General features: G+C 35.2%; 1 long non-coding RNA gene and 1 pseudogene across 2 annotated transcripts; both read right to left on the reverse strand.

Moving 5' to 3' along the window:
- Positions 1–1,212: 1,212 nt before the first annotated feature.
- Positions 1,213–5,494, reverse strand: LOC137727887 (inorganic phosphate transporter 1-4 pseudogene; annotated as a pseudogene). The gene is made up of 2 exons (XR_015952665.1): positions 5,179–5,494; positions 1,213–3,115 (listed from the first exon to the last, which is right to left on the reverse strand). The product of XR_015952665.1 is annotated as an inorganic phosphate transporter 1-4 pseudogene (transcript).
- Positions 5,495–12,262: 6,768 nt separating this feature from the next.
- LOC137729985 (uncharacterized) lies at positions 12,263–13,510 on the reverse strand. The gene is made up of 2 exons (XR_011068069.2): positions 12,894–13,510; positions 12,263–12,729 (listed from the first exon to the last, which is right to left on the reverse strand). It is a non-coding gene; the product is annotated as an uncharacterized LOC137729985 (long non-coding RNA).
- Between the last annotated feature and the right edge of the window lie 3,524 nt (positions 13,511–17,034).

The following is a 17,034-nucleotide window of genomic DNA, read 5'->3' on the forward strand; positions in this document are numbered from 1 at the left end:
CTAGGCGTGCCACTGCTATCTCAGTATGGCAGATGTAGAACAAGATTGTGTTCAGTTGATTACTTGCGCCCCAAGATACTCAGACTTCTTGTTATCAAAGGATTGTCGTGGATGGATTAAGTCCACATTAAGTTCTTTTTCTTACCTTGTGACCAAGGACTTTCAGTTCATAGTCTTGTATATAGTAGATGTAGGACAAGATTGTGTTTAGTCGATTACTTGCGCCCCAAGTTACTCGGACTTCTTGTTATCAAAGGATTGTCATGGATGGGTTAAATCCATATTAAGTTCTTTTTCTTGCCTTGTGACCAAGGACTTTCAATTTATAATCTTGTTTATTCGAATAAGGGGAGTCTAGATCCCTTAAGTCATCTATTTGGTTCTTGATTGGTTTTAAATGAAAGCATATCCGTTAAGCTGACCAGATCCAGATACAAATAAGACTTTTAAAGTAGGAAAACATGCGGAAATGACTTGAATACATGCTAGACAATGCAGTAGATCTATTATCTTAGAAAACACACAAAGAACTTTAAGCAAGATTTCAGGTAAGGTTGAACTTCTTGCAATCACTTCTCTTTGAGTTTAAAGAGGTTTCTATGCTAAAAAGGGATGGATGGTAAACCAGTATACATAAAGGAATCGATACCACGCCACTAGGGGTGATAGCAGAGCATTTAAACAAGACCAAAAAAAAAAAAAACCTTTTGTAAGGGAGATATCCTAAAAAGGATTGAGATCTGGGCTAATTACAGCTTTTAGATGCAAATCTGGCTTGAGAGCAGAGTTTGTATGTTTGTTTGTTTAATTGGTTGAGTGTCCTTGTCTCTGGGGCCTCTTCCTCCTTTTATAGGCAAATTAGCTTGATTGCAGTGACTTTGCTCTTGCCCGAAAGCATTTGGAGGGTAGTGAGTCATCAGCTTTTTACTTGTATTGCCACTGAAATGTGCTTTTTGGCTGATTGTGAGTTAGTTCCCATCACTTGACATTTAAATCATAGGCACATGGCCTATGCATTAAAGAAAGGCGCCAATTTGCCTCTGGGCTTGATGCTTGGGCTTTGGCTAAGTCTCCTTTTAGTTGGTATTTCTAGGCTTCCACACACTTGCAGCCCAATGTTCAAATATTAACCCAAACAGGTTGAGTTTAGGACATTAGCTGTTTAAACTCTCGATAATCGAGACCATATAAGAAAAATAGACAGAAGAAGAATATGACTGAAGGACAAGATTACTCGATGGTCTTGCCTGTTGATATTGATACGTACATGTTATACATGAAAAACGTACCCTTTGTCTGGCTTTGTAAAAGCCAGGACCTAGACTCAAGTGAATACAACAAAGTAGGAAATCGAAAAGTAGGCTTTCTCCCTCCCCAAAATTAACAACAGGCTTACATTACAACATTATTTCCTGCACACTGCTAACAGATCCAACCTACACAACTGGAACTGTCCTGTTGTTATAGCCTGAGTGCTCCAACTCCACTGCCACGCTTTCGCTTTCTTCTTCGTTCTCACCCGACATCTCCTCCAACGACCTCCCATTCGATTCGGGCACCAAGAAAGTGAACAATATCCCCAAGAAGTTGACCACACCCAACACGATGAGCGAGTTTTTAATCCCGATGCCTGCAGGGTACCCTGCATCTGCCTTGGCCTTATCTTTGTTCTGAGCCAAGTACAAGAAACCGAATGCACCAACTATGGCGCCAAGCTTCCCGGATGCAGCTGAGATTCCATGACAAGTAGACCGGAACCTAGCTGGGAAGATCTCAGCCGGCACAACAAATGTTGTTGCATTAGGACCAAAGTTTGCAAAAAAGAAGGTCAATGAGTAGATCGCCACGAACCCAATTCGGTTGTCCTTGTGAGTCCAGTGATCATAGGGAATAGCCAGTGCAAACATGAACACTGTCATGAAGAAGAATCCCATCAACTGAATTGCAAATCTTCCAATCCTGTCAATAAGAGCTACCGTAAACCAGTAGCCCGGGACGGTACTGCACAATGCAATAAGAGTTTGCGCCCTTGCGATTCTGTAAACTTCTTCAATAGCATTCATAGTCTTTGCAGGAGGAATCCATCCGATCGCACTGAAAATATCCTTTTGGAACAGATTTTGGCTGTAGAATGCAATGTCAAGCAAGAACCAAGTGCTTGTTGTTCCAAGCAAGTGAAGTCCATGGCGGCGCATAAACTCCTTGGAGAACAAAGCAAATGTATTAGCAGTCGGCTCAGCCTTCTGCGGCTCTGCTTCAATTTCAACCTGCAGAACCTTTGACATGTCGGATGCAGCCTGTTGCGCATTCTTTGCAACCAGGGCGGTGTAACGGGCAGTTTCAGGCATCTTCATGCGCCAGTAGTAAGTCATTGCGGCTGGAATTGCTCCTACCATCACAATAATCCTCCACAGATAGTCCGCTTGTGGAACGGTTGAGGCAAGTGCATTGACCTCATATGTTGGAGCATCAAACAACGCTTTAAATGCGGCCGCAGAGATGATAGCAAATATTCCACCAGCTAAAATTCCAAACCCCTGCATGGCAAAGACAGCGGCAATGAAAGCGCCTCGAGTCTTCTTGTTAGCATACTCAGACATGATTGTGGCAGAGAGAGGGTAGTCACCGCCAATACCAAACCCTAGCCAGAACCGGAAGAAACAAAGCGTTGACATAACCGATTTTGGGGTATGCCCAAATGAGAGACCTGAAGCAACAGAACATATGACCATAAGCATAAGAGTCATTCCATAAACTTTCTTCCTTCCCATCTTGTCACCAAGCCAGCCAAAGAAGAGCTGGCCTGCCAGGGTTCCACAAAATGCCACACCATTTACGGCAGCTGACACATTCGGAGGCAATATCCCAGGCTTCGCTGCGCCTTCAACGTGGTAGTATATGCGGCCGAGCAACTTGGTCACCAAAGATATGCAGAAGAGATCATATGCATCTGTGAAGAATCCCATTCCAGCAATGATAATTGCAGTGAAATGGTACCATTGTGTTTTTGCTACATCAAGCGCATTAAGCACCTGTAATTGCTCTCTAGCCATGGCTAAGCTAGCTTTTACAAATTCTCCTTCTCTTCTCTTTCTTTCTCACCAGCTTTTTTTATCTGCACAAATTGAATAAGAGTGAGAAAATGAAAAAAATACTTCTTCTGCGGAAACGGCAAGTATAATGTAAAATATTCGAACAATAATTTGAAGAGAATAATACAACAATTTATACTGGTTTGGCTTTCGTTACATCTAATTTGAAGACAGAAAAAAGTTTTACTAATAACAAAATTAGTATTTAAACTCTCACAAACCTCAAATCGCAAATACATCTAAATCATGATTAACACAGATTTGCTATGAGTGATAATTAATCTGTCAATCTTCAACAAAGGCGGAAAATCTAACAATTGTTCAACATCAACAAGGGAGTTTGAAAATTGGACTCTCAACTCTGACGGGTCACAAGTAAGACTACAAGACCCGTTGGTTTTGGTCGTATGTTGAAAATATATTCAACCACTTCACTTTATGATTTTTGACTTTCAAATATTCTTATTGTTGCTAATTTATGTTGCTAATTCATCACGTGTCAAGATGCTAGTGAAAATTAACAAAAGAATAATAAAAGATATTATAATAACTAATCACACACACTGAAGAAATTTTATTTGCCACCCAAAACAAAAAGTGGACCTTTTTATTTGAGCATGAAAAGTGAAATGATCTTCCGGAAACTAAAAAGGCATAAACCTCGATGACTACCGGGAAAGTAGAAGAAAAGGCAAAAACAACAATGAACTCTGCCTCATTCTGTCGCTGAAGAAATATTTGTCTTTTATTCAGATTTTTCTCAAGTGAAAAAAAACTCTTGTAGGGGAAAACCCTCTCAAAACACGGGATCCGTGATATTTTGTTTCACACGATGCCATACTAATTTTTCTTTTGTTTTGTTTTTATTTTTGGGAGAACGATGTCAAACTAATTTAAAAGAAAACTAATAAAAATGTCTTGAAAAATTTAAGTTTTAACGATAAAGACAAAATAAAGGGTAAAATGAATAGTATCAGGATTGACATTTTAATGTAAAAATATGATTTTTGTTAAAGTGATTAACAGTACCGTGAACTTTTCATTAAAACTCCCTATTTTAAATCGACGTAAGAGTTGTCGAACACAAATCCTTGAGGAACTACCTACACAAGCAGACAAACAGATGCCAATTTTTTATCTCTAAAAATAATTCAAAAACATAAATTATATTAAAATTTTCAACCTTTGTCTCTCCAACAATATCGAACCACAGAATTAAATTAAGTTTTTTAATCTTTGCTCTCCAAAGACACTGACTCGTTGACCTGTAAACCTTAAGCACTTTACATTACCCTTCAAACAGAGTGGCCACTATTTTTCCAGGGATGTTGAACCAGATTTCTTGGGATTAAAATTATCAAAATAGTAATTTAATTGGCTTAAACTAATATTTACAGCTATTTACAGATGTAGATTATGAATGTGATTAATTAGTTTGGACGGCTACAAATCTTTGATAGTCTAAATTCAGAAGAAGATAATGGTAAATCCAAAACTCAGATTTAATACTACTTTTAACTTATTTTTCTAACTTAGTTGCATCTGATGCACAATGGGTTTCTAAAAATTCTCTCTTTCCTACATCTCTGCTAAGACCCCAAAAAAGAAAGAAAATTACAATGAAAGGGGGAGTTTTTAGAGTGAAACACAGAAAACTAAACTCTGATCTGGTACCTGGCAAGGCTGTAAAAAAGAGGGGATTTTGAACTTAGACACAAGGGGCGGGCAAACCGTCTTGATTAACTAACTGATCAAACTCACGTTTCTAAGGTTTTTAAATCAGAAGTGGGACAACCCATGTGGAAATTACAGAAGGGAAGAGAACCCATGAATGATATGTATGAAAAAGCTATAAATTGTATTTATTCCCAATGACAGAGAAAACCGTACTTTGCACTTTGCACTTTGCACTTTGCACTTTGCACTTTGCACTGAGCTTGCAATTTGCATGCGTGATAGAGAATTATGCATGGAGAGATTAATGGGCTAATTACAAGAGCAACAACAATGGAAGAAAATATTAAGCACAAACGAAGAAGTTTAATCTCTAATTAGCTAAATTACTTCATTTAATTTGCAGACTAACCTGTTGGGATTTTTGTTTGTTGAGAGAGAGAGAGAGAGAGAGAGAGAGAGAGATGAAGAGATTTGGTGGTGACAAAAGGAAAAGGTCGAATGTGAATATTTATAGGCAACGGCAGCAGCCAATGCGTTCACACAAAGAGTAAAGTATGAACTTCTACAGGCATATTAGTGGTGTTATTCACACAGTCATTCCGATCTGTCATACATTTATATGAATTTTTAATCGTCGGATTAAATGAATGAAATAAGATCAAACGACAAAAATTAACAAGAAATGTAAAAATAAAAATAAGTGTTTAGATAGCTATCTTTCTTTCAAGATTCTCCCCCTGTCCAGTTTTATTTATTAAGTCAACCGTCTCACCCTGTCTAAAGTCTCACCTTCTACGTCGTTATTACGACTATTGGTTTGGCACTTGTCATTTGGTTTCACACAGACCCATTGTTTTGCTTATTCCTTTTTTTATTTTATTTTTATTTTATTTTTATTTTTATAGTAATGCTTGCGAATTGGAAAATGCTAGAATCAACCGCCAAACGTTTAATAATATCTAGCCATTAATGCAAGTAAATTCTGTTAATAATTTTTAGCCATTGATGCATTTTTTCTCATAAAAACGATGGGTCATATTCGGATTTTTCATTTATATTGGTTCGTGTTCGGTAATTAATTGTAGTGAGTCCTATTGTTTCATTATGTAGCATATGGACCTAAGCCAAGGGAATGTTTTGGTTGTGTTGTATCTTATGCGAAACTGTAAATTAGTCGAGTCAGAATAAATATCACTCAACTCAAGTTTGGATTGTTTAACTGTTTTTAAGTTGGGTTTAAGCTTGGTTTGCTTCTAATACAAATCGAGCTTGAGCCAGCTTAAAATTTTCAAGCTTGATACCGAACACAAATTGTTTCAAGCTATTTACTACAAAAAGTTGATCTGTTTTTATAACAAAAATTTGCAATTTACAATTTCAAACATGATCTTCCATTGCAAGCCAATTAACTTCTTGAACATAATCTAGTTTGAATTCTCCCTAAAAAGTATGAGTTACTCAAGTTTTACGGGCAGAACATATCAATGTATAAGCTTGACTTGTTTTTTATCGAATCAAAGATAAATTTGACTAATCTCTTTCACGAGCAGAACACAAATCTCTATATGTGTACAAGTTCAAATTGTTTTTAAATCGATTTACAGTCTTACATGAAGGTATCATAACATATCTCAATTGCATGCTAATTGCTCCTCAGAAAATTGTTTCTTATTATATATATATCCAACAACGAGTCACATTCCGTGGATTATAATAAAGCAGTCGACGACTCAACGCGTATGGAATGAATCAGTTGTTACTTAAGACTTCTGAACACCATGTCATTTTCATGAGTCCCGCCGTAATAGGGAATAGATTTGAAAGCTCTCTTTTTAATACTTTTTCCACACTTTTAATATTATAGTATCTATTCCATCAAAAATAAAAAATATTCATAGTATTTTTTTATTTGTGTCTGTATAATCTGGCATAGCTTGTATTGGTTGAAAGAACAGAGATAAATATTATAAAGGTCAGAGACATTTTGTTAGTAGTAGATTGTCATGATGATTAATGTTATTATTTTTCATTTGCTATATCACAATTCATATTTTTTCCGTTTTTCAACTCACAGTTTGGTAGTATTCATTAGGTGTTTGATTTGAATATCATGAATAATTGTTAGATACCAATTGATTCTCTTTAATTAATGAAAATATATCAGTGTACAAAAATAAAATGGTAAAACTATTTGTAATAAATAAAAATTAAAATACAAATGAATTAGTGAGAGGGGAAGTTTCTGGTCACATGCTAGGAGTCAAATATTGGTTCCAATTATTGTGAAATCTTTGTATTTTCTAAAGATATTCAACTTCTAGATTAGAGAAAATAAGAGGTCTACGTTTCCTATAAAAACCACTAGCATTTGTCTCCTTCCAATACTTCAGTCCAAATTTCAACTTCTCCATGTTGGATAGAAAACGGCAAATTTCAACATCTCCAATCGTCAATCATAGTCCTCATCCTGGATATTAACAACAAGATATTTGTGTTCATGGAAACCCTCAAGTATAGTTTTCTTTAATTTGTTTTTCGTTCCGTAGATTGTTGAAAACTGATTGCAATAAACAAACCATATATAATCAATATTTTACTTAGGTGTTCTTTTATTTTTAGTACTTTGTTTTTGTACTTTGTAATAGATTGAATTCTAAGAAGTAAATCTATTATTCGGTCAAATCATTTTGGAGTTTAATAATTTAAGGATCCAATCTATTCTGTTAAATTATCAAAATCAATGAGAATTGGACTTGATTTGTCTTCTTAGATGCACTAGATTAAATTTTAAACAGAATTTTTTTTAAACAAATTATATTATCTGCATTAAGAATTGAATTTCTATTTAATTTTTTAATGAATATGGTTCATTATTTTCTCTACCATAACCATAGTTGTTGAAAAGTGTGAGCTGCCTAAATTGTTGCTTGTTTATATCACATGGAAAATAGAGTGAATCATTTTTGCAAACTACAACTTTTTGGTTGCCCATTGTGTAATATGTCATGCTTTGAAAATTGCCTTTAGACTTTTGAGTCCCTTATTGTGGCTGTCCTCTATTGCCGAAAATGAGTAGCTTAATTCGCTAAAGTTTATTTTTGCGATCAATGCGATTCATTGCGTTTGATGTTGTCCATTGACTTCCCAAGTCTCCAATATCCTGATGGTCCTTGTTAGTGTTAGCTGGCTTTACTGCATTGACTTCAACGCTTATCCGCAAACATAATGCTCTCGTGATCGCACCATCATGCATGATGGAACAATTATTATTTTTTTCTTTTCGTTTCTTATAGGGCCGCTCAAGGAACTATATAAACCCAAGGTTCTAAAAAAAAAAGTTAGGCGCTAGTCGGGCGGTGGGCTGACGTCTAAGCGGATTTAGGTAAATTTCTTGTATATCTTGTAAATAAGTGCATATTGACACTTACAAAAAATTATACTTGTATGAAATCTATAGATAAGATAATAAAAAAATGATAAAATGCAAAAAGAGTATCCAATAAGTCCATAATTTAAAAACACATAAAGCATATATGCCATACAACCATGGTGATGAGTATTGTAAGATGACACATGTACAACAAGTTCACAATTTTAAACCACTTAGACTTAGATATGATATTTTTTTTTTTTTTTTTGAGATTTCATTTAAAAAAAAAAAAAAAGGCCTAGCTCCGTCTAGCATCATAAAACCAATTAGCAATATAAAAAATAGCCCAACTTATTTATAAGACTATGCAAAATCTCTTTTCCCACCAATATGAGATTCAACACTTTTCCTCTTCTACTCTTACACTTCTTCTCGGAAGCGCACAACACCCTTTGTACAAGAGTGTAGGAATGGTTACAGAGCATAAACAACTCACACTCCTAGTATTCTTTTTTCTTTTCCTATATTTTGTTGGTTTGAACCATAAATAATTCCTCACTCGATTACCTGACTCCAAAGTTATTTTATATGTGTATTTTTAACCGTTGATTATTCTTTTGCTCCAAATAAATTAAAAAGAGCTTGGCCTTCTTTTGTGAGTATTTTTCTCCCTTCGATAGCGGGTGGGTGACTATTTTATCGAAATTCCGAGCACATAGCTGTGGAGGAAACACGTTTGATCCTAGGAAGTAGTTTTTGCTTTTGAAGGTTCAAAGGTCAAGGGATTTAGGGTTTTTTAGCCAGATTATTGAGATTAGCATAACTATTCACTTTGATCATCATTGACGATGAAAATTAATAAAAGTGATCTCTGAGTTTGTCTATCGTAAATTATTTTGATTCTTCCATAAAAAATCTGTCGGTATCCTCATTAAATTGTTTTGTGAACGGCAACGTGACCACTTTTAAAGGGTATTTTTGTCAAACCAACTCCTTCACTTAGTGAGTATATTGACAGATTTGTCACGAAATGATCAAAATGATTTATAGTGAACAAACTCAAGAACCATTTCTATAGATTTTCATTGTTAGAAACCAAAATAAAGAGTAATTATGCTAATTTCAGGAATTATTTTGATTAAAAAGTCAAAAATTTGACAGTAGATTGCTCTAATCAATTTAGCTAAATTAATGTTTGCTTAAGAGTTTGCTTACTTAGAAACTTTGTGCAGGAAGAACATGATGAATTCATAACGCTTTCTGAGTTGACGTGAGCACTAATGTGTGCGTAACTCTCATTGTGATACATGCTCGATCTACGTGATTGAAGACCTCTAGGGTTGTGATCAGTTTGGCAATTCGCATTTTACTAATTAGTGAGGTAGGTAGGTCAACCCAAAAAAAAAAAACCGAAAAACACCTGCCAACCCCAAGTGACCACTCTAATCGGAGACGAAATCTTCTGGCTCAAAGTTTTATGTGTCCTCTGTGTTATCTATCTCATTTATTGATATTTGGCTATTTATTTAAGTTTCACTTAATAATGTTAACTCTTCAATTTATATTTTTAATTAAAAAAAAATAAAAACTAAAGATAAATTAAGTTAAAAAGACAAGTGTCACTCAAGTACATAGGTCACAAAAAAGCCACAACGGGTTTTAGCCTTTAGGTGCATAAGATTTGAACTCCTCTGGAGCTAGTCTTAAAAGCCAACCGGCTAGTTCATCCTTATTGGTTGTTAATGGTTAGATTTATTAATTGTTTGATGATTTGAAAAAAAAAAAAAAAAAAAACTATTAAACACACAAAATATGTTTCAAATAAATAATCTCATGTCATCTTTTATGTTAAATCTATGTATTTGAATCAACCCTAATCCGTGGGGCTTTGTTCGTCACTTTCAAATCTTGTATTTGTCCACTAATCCTCAAACAAAAAAAAAAAAAAAAAAAAAAAAAAAAAAAAAAAAAGAAGGAAAAAAAGAAAAAAAATATAAAAAAAAGAAAAGTAGGAAAATAGACCCTACCAGTCACTAATCACGCAACCATACATACATGCTTTCACATGCACTACATGATATGAGTGGAGAATACACATTAAATAAAGAGTCATAAACTTTAGAGGGCAATAATAGAGGAGGTTTTCGTCACAAAAATTAATACAAAAAGATAAGTCAGGGTTAGGCTAATATTTTATGTACATAACTATATATTACAGGATATGACGCTTTAATCTAAAGTCAAAGCACATATTAAATTGCTCATCTAAAGATAACACTTCATTATCTATAAGGCTGTAATATAAAGTCAAAGCACATATTAAATTGCTCATCTAAAGATAACACTTAATTATCACATGGGCTCAGTGTTTATTTACGGATGAAACATGAAATCAAATAAATCTTAAAAAAAAAAAAAAAAAAAAAAAAAAAAAAGATAATATTTCAAGAGGCATGTAAAGTTTGGAGCAAATCTGCTAACGCAAAGCGTGCATAAAACTGTTATCAACTTATCTCATAACATGAGAGAGTCAATGAACTCATTTGCCCTTTCATTAAACCTAAGAGTGTAACAATAAAATAGAATAGAATTAAAGTCTAACAATCAGCCTACAAAGTCTACGCATGATAACTTTGGTTTTGAAAGTGAAAACAAATTTAAAATAATTTTCAGTTTTGAGGTCTAATTTTTATTGTATGTTTCTTTATATATTTTTTTCGTAATCTGTTTTCCACGTATCTCTCTTTTTTTTTAAAAAAAATTTAATATCTATCTAATACAAACGTGATTTTTTTTTTTTTTAAACAAACAATATATATATATATATATATATATACATGCATGTATGAGCATTGGAGCCCTCAATTTTGAGACTTAATTTACAAACTAATAATTATAAGCCAATAAGAAATGTATACATCGACATAATGGACCTATTCATTACGCAAAGTGTGCAAATTGCATAGTGATAAGCAGCTTCAAAGAATGAGAACATTTCTTTTGCTCTTGCTTTCTTCTGTTTATGAACCACTAGTTTTGATTCTTTTGATGATCGAATTACAACGTCTCTTGAAATGAAAATTAAAAGGTCTTTACTCTTTACGAAAAGAATACTTTATTTTAACGATTCATTTAAGTTACTTGAACATAATCTTTATTTTTGTTCTCCTTTTGCTTATAAAAAGATAAATTTGCGATTGCAAATTGTTTGGGATGTCTAGAGACTTCAAAAGGATTACGCAGTGGCAAGGATCCATCCTGCTTCGCAATCAGTAGCATCTAAACCTAATTTTGCCCTTGCTGGTAAGTTGTGATCATGATGATAAAAAAAGTTGTTGATCATGATGATCGTACTCCCAACTTTGGACACTACTTGGTACTTGATGTGGTCATATACAATAACAGATTTATATAATTTTCCTTCGCATATTTAGTTAATAACTGACCAGTGGAAAGTTTGAATGACAATTTGACGAATTATCCTTTTAACCTATTATGTCTGAACCACTTTCAGGCATTTGTCAAACATCTTGTCTCCCCAATAACTATGCTTAAGAAGAGGATATCCAAAAAGCATTGCAAAATCTTAATTAGCAAAATGGGTAACGACAGAAAAATTAAATTTGTAAATAAAATTTTAAAAATTAAATAATATGAAAGTTGATAATTAAATTCTTACTTAAGTTTTGAGAAATGTGCGCATTTCTATTAATGATACATTATTTAGTTTGTAAACTTTGTTTTCTTAGCATTAACATTTGAAAAATAATTGGAGGCCGGGGCCATGGGCAGAGGCATCATATGTCTATTAGTGTCCTTCACTTAACTCCTTATGTGATGGAAAATTGATCTAATTATAAATAAAAATTCTCCATTTTTTCTATCATCTCACAGTTTCTAGTCATGTAACTTTTTTCATTAGCTAATGGTTTACAATTTTAACGTTCTAAATATCAATTACTAAAAATTATGTTGTTGGACAATAAATGGATAACATTGTATATTATACTAGACGAGTTGTTAATTGTATTTTTTTAATACATGGGAATATCTTTTATATATAAAGCCAAATGCCAATTTTGGTGTCACTGGTTTCGACAAATTTTTTTGAACACAAATGCCCTCAAGACTAAAAACTTAGTAAGAAGTTCAAAATAATACATCAAATAATTCAGACATATTTTGGTCATATAAACAGTATTTTTAAATAATTATTATTTTGTCATAGAAAAATACCAAACAAGTCACCTTCCTTCCTGCGTGCAGATCAGCAGCTGCACTGCTGTTCTTATCCTCCTCCCTCCTGCATTCTTCCACTCCAAAACTTAATTTCATCGTAACTTTTTCATACGGTAACGAAATCACGCAAGGTTGGAGCCTATAGATTCGTATCAGAACTCTCTTCCATCTGATGTGATACCCACACCTCATAATCAACAGTGTTCAAAAATTGGAGCCTAGAACAGTGACTGGCGGAGTTTTGCTGATTCCGGCCAATCCCACCGAAATTTGGACTCGGCCCAAGAGAGAAAGTTGATCCTCTCCTGACAATCTTTCTACCTATCTCTTCAATTTTCTCTCCAGTTTTCTCTGTCATTAATCAAACATTCAAACCGCGTAAAGATTTCCGAAAAATAAAAGTTATTTCCCACCAAGAATAAAAAACCCAGAAAAACCCATTTGCCCAAAATCCAGAAAAACTGGGAACAATCACTGATTTGATGAAATCCCAATGAAGCAAATGAAGAATCCACCTCGATCTGGCCGTTAGCGGCGGCGATATGAAGAGCAGAGTGGCGGTCGTAGACGGTGGAGTGGCCGAGGAGAGTTGTGTCACTCTCTAACACAGCTTCCACAGTGTCCAGCTCCCCAAAGTGTACGGCTCGGAACAGCTTCGTCACTCTCTCTGCAACTCAACCCCTGACCAATCTCTCTCTCTCTCTCCCCTCCTCCTCTCTGTTTCTCTCTTATCAATGGAGTCAATGGGAACACTTCATTCAGCAATATCTTTGAGCCACCTTCACCTGAAGGCAGAAGGTGGCGGCCTCCATTGCTCGCCGAAGGAAAGGTTTCACATTTATGTATTTCCAAGTGTAGGGAGAGAAAGAGAAGAGGGAGGAGAGAGAGAGAGAGCTTTGGAGTTTGGAGCTGCCCGGAGCGAGACTGGGTGCTGACGAGTCAGTGTTCGGGCAGTCACTGGGACTGACTACGGGCAGCAGTCAGATATTTCTGGGGAAGTTGGATTAGATTCCGAAACAGTCCGATGGGCCAACCAGCCACACCCCAGTTGACTAAATCAATCGCAGCCGTTGGGATTTTAACTCGATTCTTTGGCCGTTGGATTGGTAATAATTAGGCTGCTAATTTTGAAATTATGGATGGTAATTTGATGTTAATTGTGTTTTACTAGGACAATGATTTGCCGTGTTTGAAGTTTGACTGTAGGCTTCGACAAAAATATTAGGAAAAAAATTGCCCCTCAATCAAAAAAATCCAAAACCAGTCCAATATAATATATCAAATAATATAAGGGTAATTTGGTAATTTAATCATCATAAAATATAATATAAATATAAGTGGGAAAAGAGAAAAGGATAAAAAATAGAAGGATGAGTGAAAGTTGATGATGCTCACGTAAAGGGAAAAGAAAAATATAATAAAGAATAAGAAAAATTATGAATATTATGTTCAAAACATCTTAAGAGGCGTGTAATGTTGTTTATAATAAATGTCTTTCACACTTAAATAATAATGTAATTAAATAAGTTGTCAGATAATTGTTTTTTTTTTTTTTAACAAACAATATTATCTACACTAAGGAAAAATGATGGGCTTAGCCTCACAATGTGCTAACAATAATGTGATTCAATCAGTTGTTTATTAAATATTATTTTCTTTATAAAAAAAGGCCTTAGACATGTGAATAATAATGTGATTAAATTAATTATCAAATGATTGTTTTTTTTTTTTTTTTTTTTTTAAATAAACGATGTTATCTACACTAAGGGAGAGGGGATGTGCTTAGTTCCACAATGAGCTAGCAATAATGTGATTCAATCAATTATTTATTAAATATTATTTTCTCTATTCTTAATGTAAATTCAATAGAAACCGATTTTATTATATAAATTTAGCTGCTTTAATTGGTTTATGAGGGGTTTCTTCTAGCATGATCTAAAATTATTCATTTACTTCAAATATTTGACTTTTCTTTTGTCAATTTACGCATATAAATATATTTAAAACGTGCAAATCGTGCGCAGTACGTTGTAATTTAAAAAATGTCTTTTGCACGCGCTCATTTTTTGTCAATTTACACATATAAATATATTTAAAACGTGCAAATCGCGCGCAATACGTTGTAATTTAAAAAATGAGCGTGTGCATGAAGGCTAGTGGGATATTAAGGGAAGAAAAATCAAGGCTAAAACTTTAGGTGTGGAGATAAATATCTTAACCACTATACCTGAAATCCTTGTAATTATGAAATGATTACTAGTACAAAAAGAAAATCAAGGGAAGGCTGCAATAAAGCAGATGAATTATGTGATAGTTGTGAGTGCCACATTCATTTCATATGATCCTCACCTTCCCCACTAACATATTTTTCATCCTTGTGCTATAGACTTCTTAAACAAATTTGGTATCCATGCATAAAAGTCATCCTTGAGGGCTATAGTTTAAAGTTGAGCCTCCTTCCTAAATCTTTCTTATCATCATTCTTCACCTTGAATCAAAACCCTACACGGTGAAAAAGTTTCCCACTTTCGCCTTAAAAATTCCATTTCTCCAATTTGGAGTTGTCATTTCTTCTTTGAAAGTCTAATTTCTTTCAGTGTGTTGAGTGCCCACGCCCAGAGGATTTAGTGGGGAACATAATGAAAAGTGGTGAACCCAACACTGTCACGCCCAACACTGCCAATATTGCTATGATGCTTAGATCCATTCATCCTTATCGTTCGTTAATTTTGCCCTTTTAATCAACCCTAGCCAGTCGGCACTTGATATCGCTTGTGGTTCCTGGAAAGTGCCAGACCTGACTTATGTTTGGTAATATTAGGAATTTATATTAGTGATGCAATGGATTTTGCTCCTTGATTTATGTTTATTCCACCTGGGTTGGCTGATGCACATTCTTCTGGCTTGAGAAAGGCAAATGCACTGAATTATGATCTTAAAAGAGATGAAATTGAGGTTCCACCATAAAACCAATTGGCAATATGAGGAGTAGCCCAAGACCATATAAGCACATAACAAACCTTGTCCCTCGCCAATGTGGGACAATTCTCAACACGCCCCTGCACGTATGACGGATTTTCAAGCTTACACGTGGACAACAACTGGGTGACGCGGCGCGCGTGTGGCCGTTGGGCTTCACACGTGGACAACCTTACTCTGATACTATGATGAAATTGAGGTTCCACCATAAAACCAATTGGCAATATGAGGAGTAGCCCAAGACCATATAAGCACATAGCAAACCTTGTCCCTCACCGATGTGGGACAACACTCAACATGCCCCCGCACGTGTGGTGGATTTTCAAGCCTACACATGGACAACAACTGGGTGACGTGGCGCGCTGATAGGAGCATATTTATGCGACTTAAATGGCTTGTTCTCGTACATTTACGTTATGTTTCTTTAGTTATTTTAGTACTTTAAGCTATTTTCGTGTGTTTGTAGTTCCAAAGGGCTAAAGGAGCAAAAAGATGCATTTTGGAGACTTTTGGAGCACTTTTGGGCTAAGGACGGATAGCTTATGCTTGAAGCCAAAGTGTTGGACGAAATTGAAGACCTAATTGGAGCCAAAGTGTTGGAACCTTGTTCTCTTTAGTTTTAGGACATTTAAACCTTTCCTAATCCCAATCATGCCATGCATAACACACATCCATTCTAACACATTGTCATTGCACATGCATTTCCTTCATTAGTTAACCCACATGCACTTATCACTTATCATCACCACATATCATATCACTTAATCACTTATCACTTATCATCACCACTTAACCACTTATCATATCATAACCACATATCATATCACTTATCACTTATCACTTAACATAACATCCACCTACTTCACCTACAACATCCACTTCACCTACAACATCCACCTACTTCACCTACAACATCCACCCACTTCACCTACAACATCCTTTTTTTGAAACGATGTGTCGAAACTAGCCTTGTCTTGAATTGGGAGAAATGTCACTTTATGGTGAAACAAGGTATAGTTTTAGGACATATTGTTTCAGAAAAAGGAATTGAAGTAGATAAATCGAAAATAGACCTTGTACGTCACTTACCCTCTCCTACTTCGGTTAGAGAGGTACGTTCGTTTCTTGGCCATGCAGGGTTCTATAGGCGTTTTATCAAGGACTTCTCCAAGATGTCCAACCCTCTTTGCCGATTGCTTCAAAAAGATGTGCCATTCAAGTTTGATGAAGAGTGTAATTCGGCATTTAACCAACTCAAGGAGAAGCTAGTCTCGGCCCCCATTATTGTACCTCCAGATTGGAGCCTTCCGTTCGAGCTCATGTGCGATGCATCCGACTATGCATTAGGAGCTGTTCTAGGACAAAGAAGAGACAAGCGGCCGCATGTCATATACTATGCCTCTCGGACTCTCAATGATGCCCAATTGAACTACTCCACGACGGAAAAAGAACTTCTAGCTGTGGTTTTTGCTTTAGATAAATTCCGTTCATATTTAATTGGTACTAAAGTAATCGTTTATTCTGATCATGCAGCTTTGAGGTACTTGCTCACGAAAAAGGAAGCAAAGCCGAGGCTTATCCGTTGGATTCTTCTTCTTCAAGAATTTGATATTGAAATCCGGGATAAGAAAGGAAGTGAGAATGTAGTGGCTGACCATTTAAGCCGAATGATCCACG

Source organism: Pyrus communis, chromosome 10, assembly GCF_041283825.1.
Source record: "Pyrus communis isolate YQ-2024b chromosome 10, ASM4128382v1, whole genome shotgun sequence".
NCBI classification, from domain to species: Eukaryota; Viridiplantae; Streptophyta; class Magnoliopsida; order Rosales; family Rosaceae; genus Pyrus; species Pyrus communis.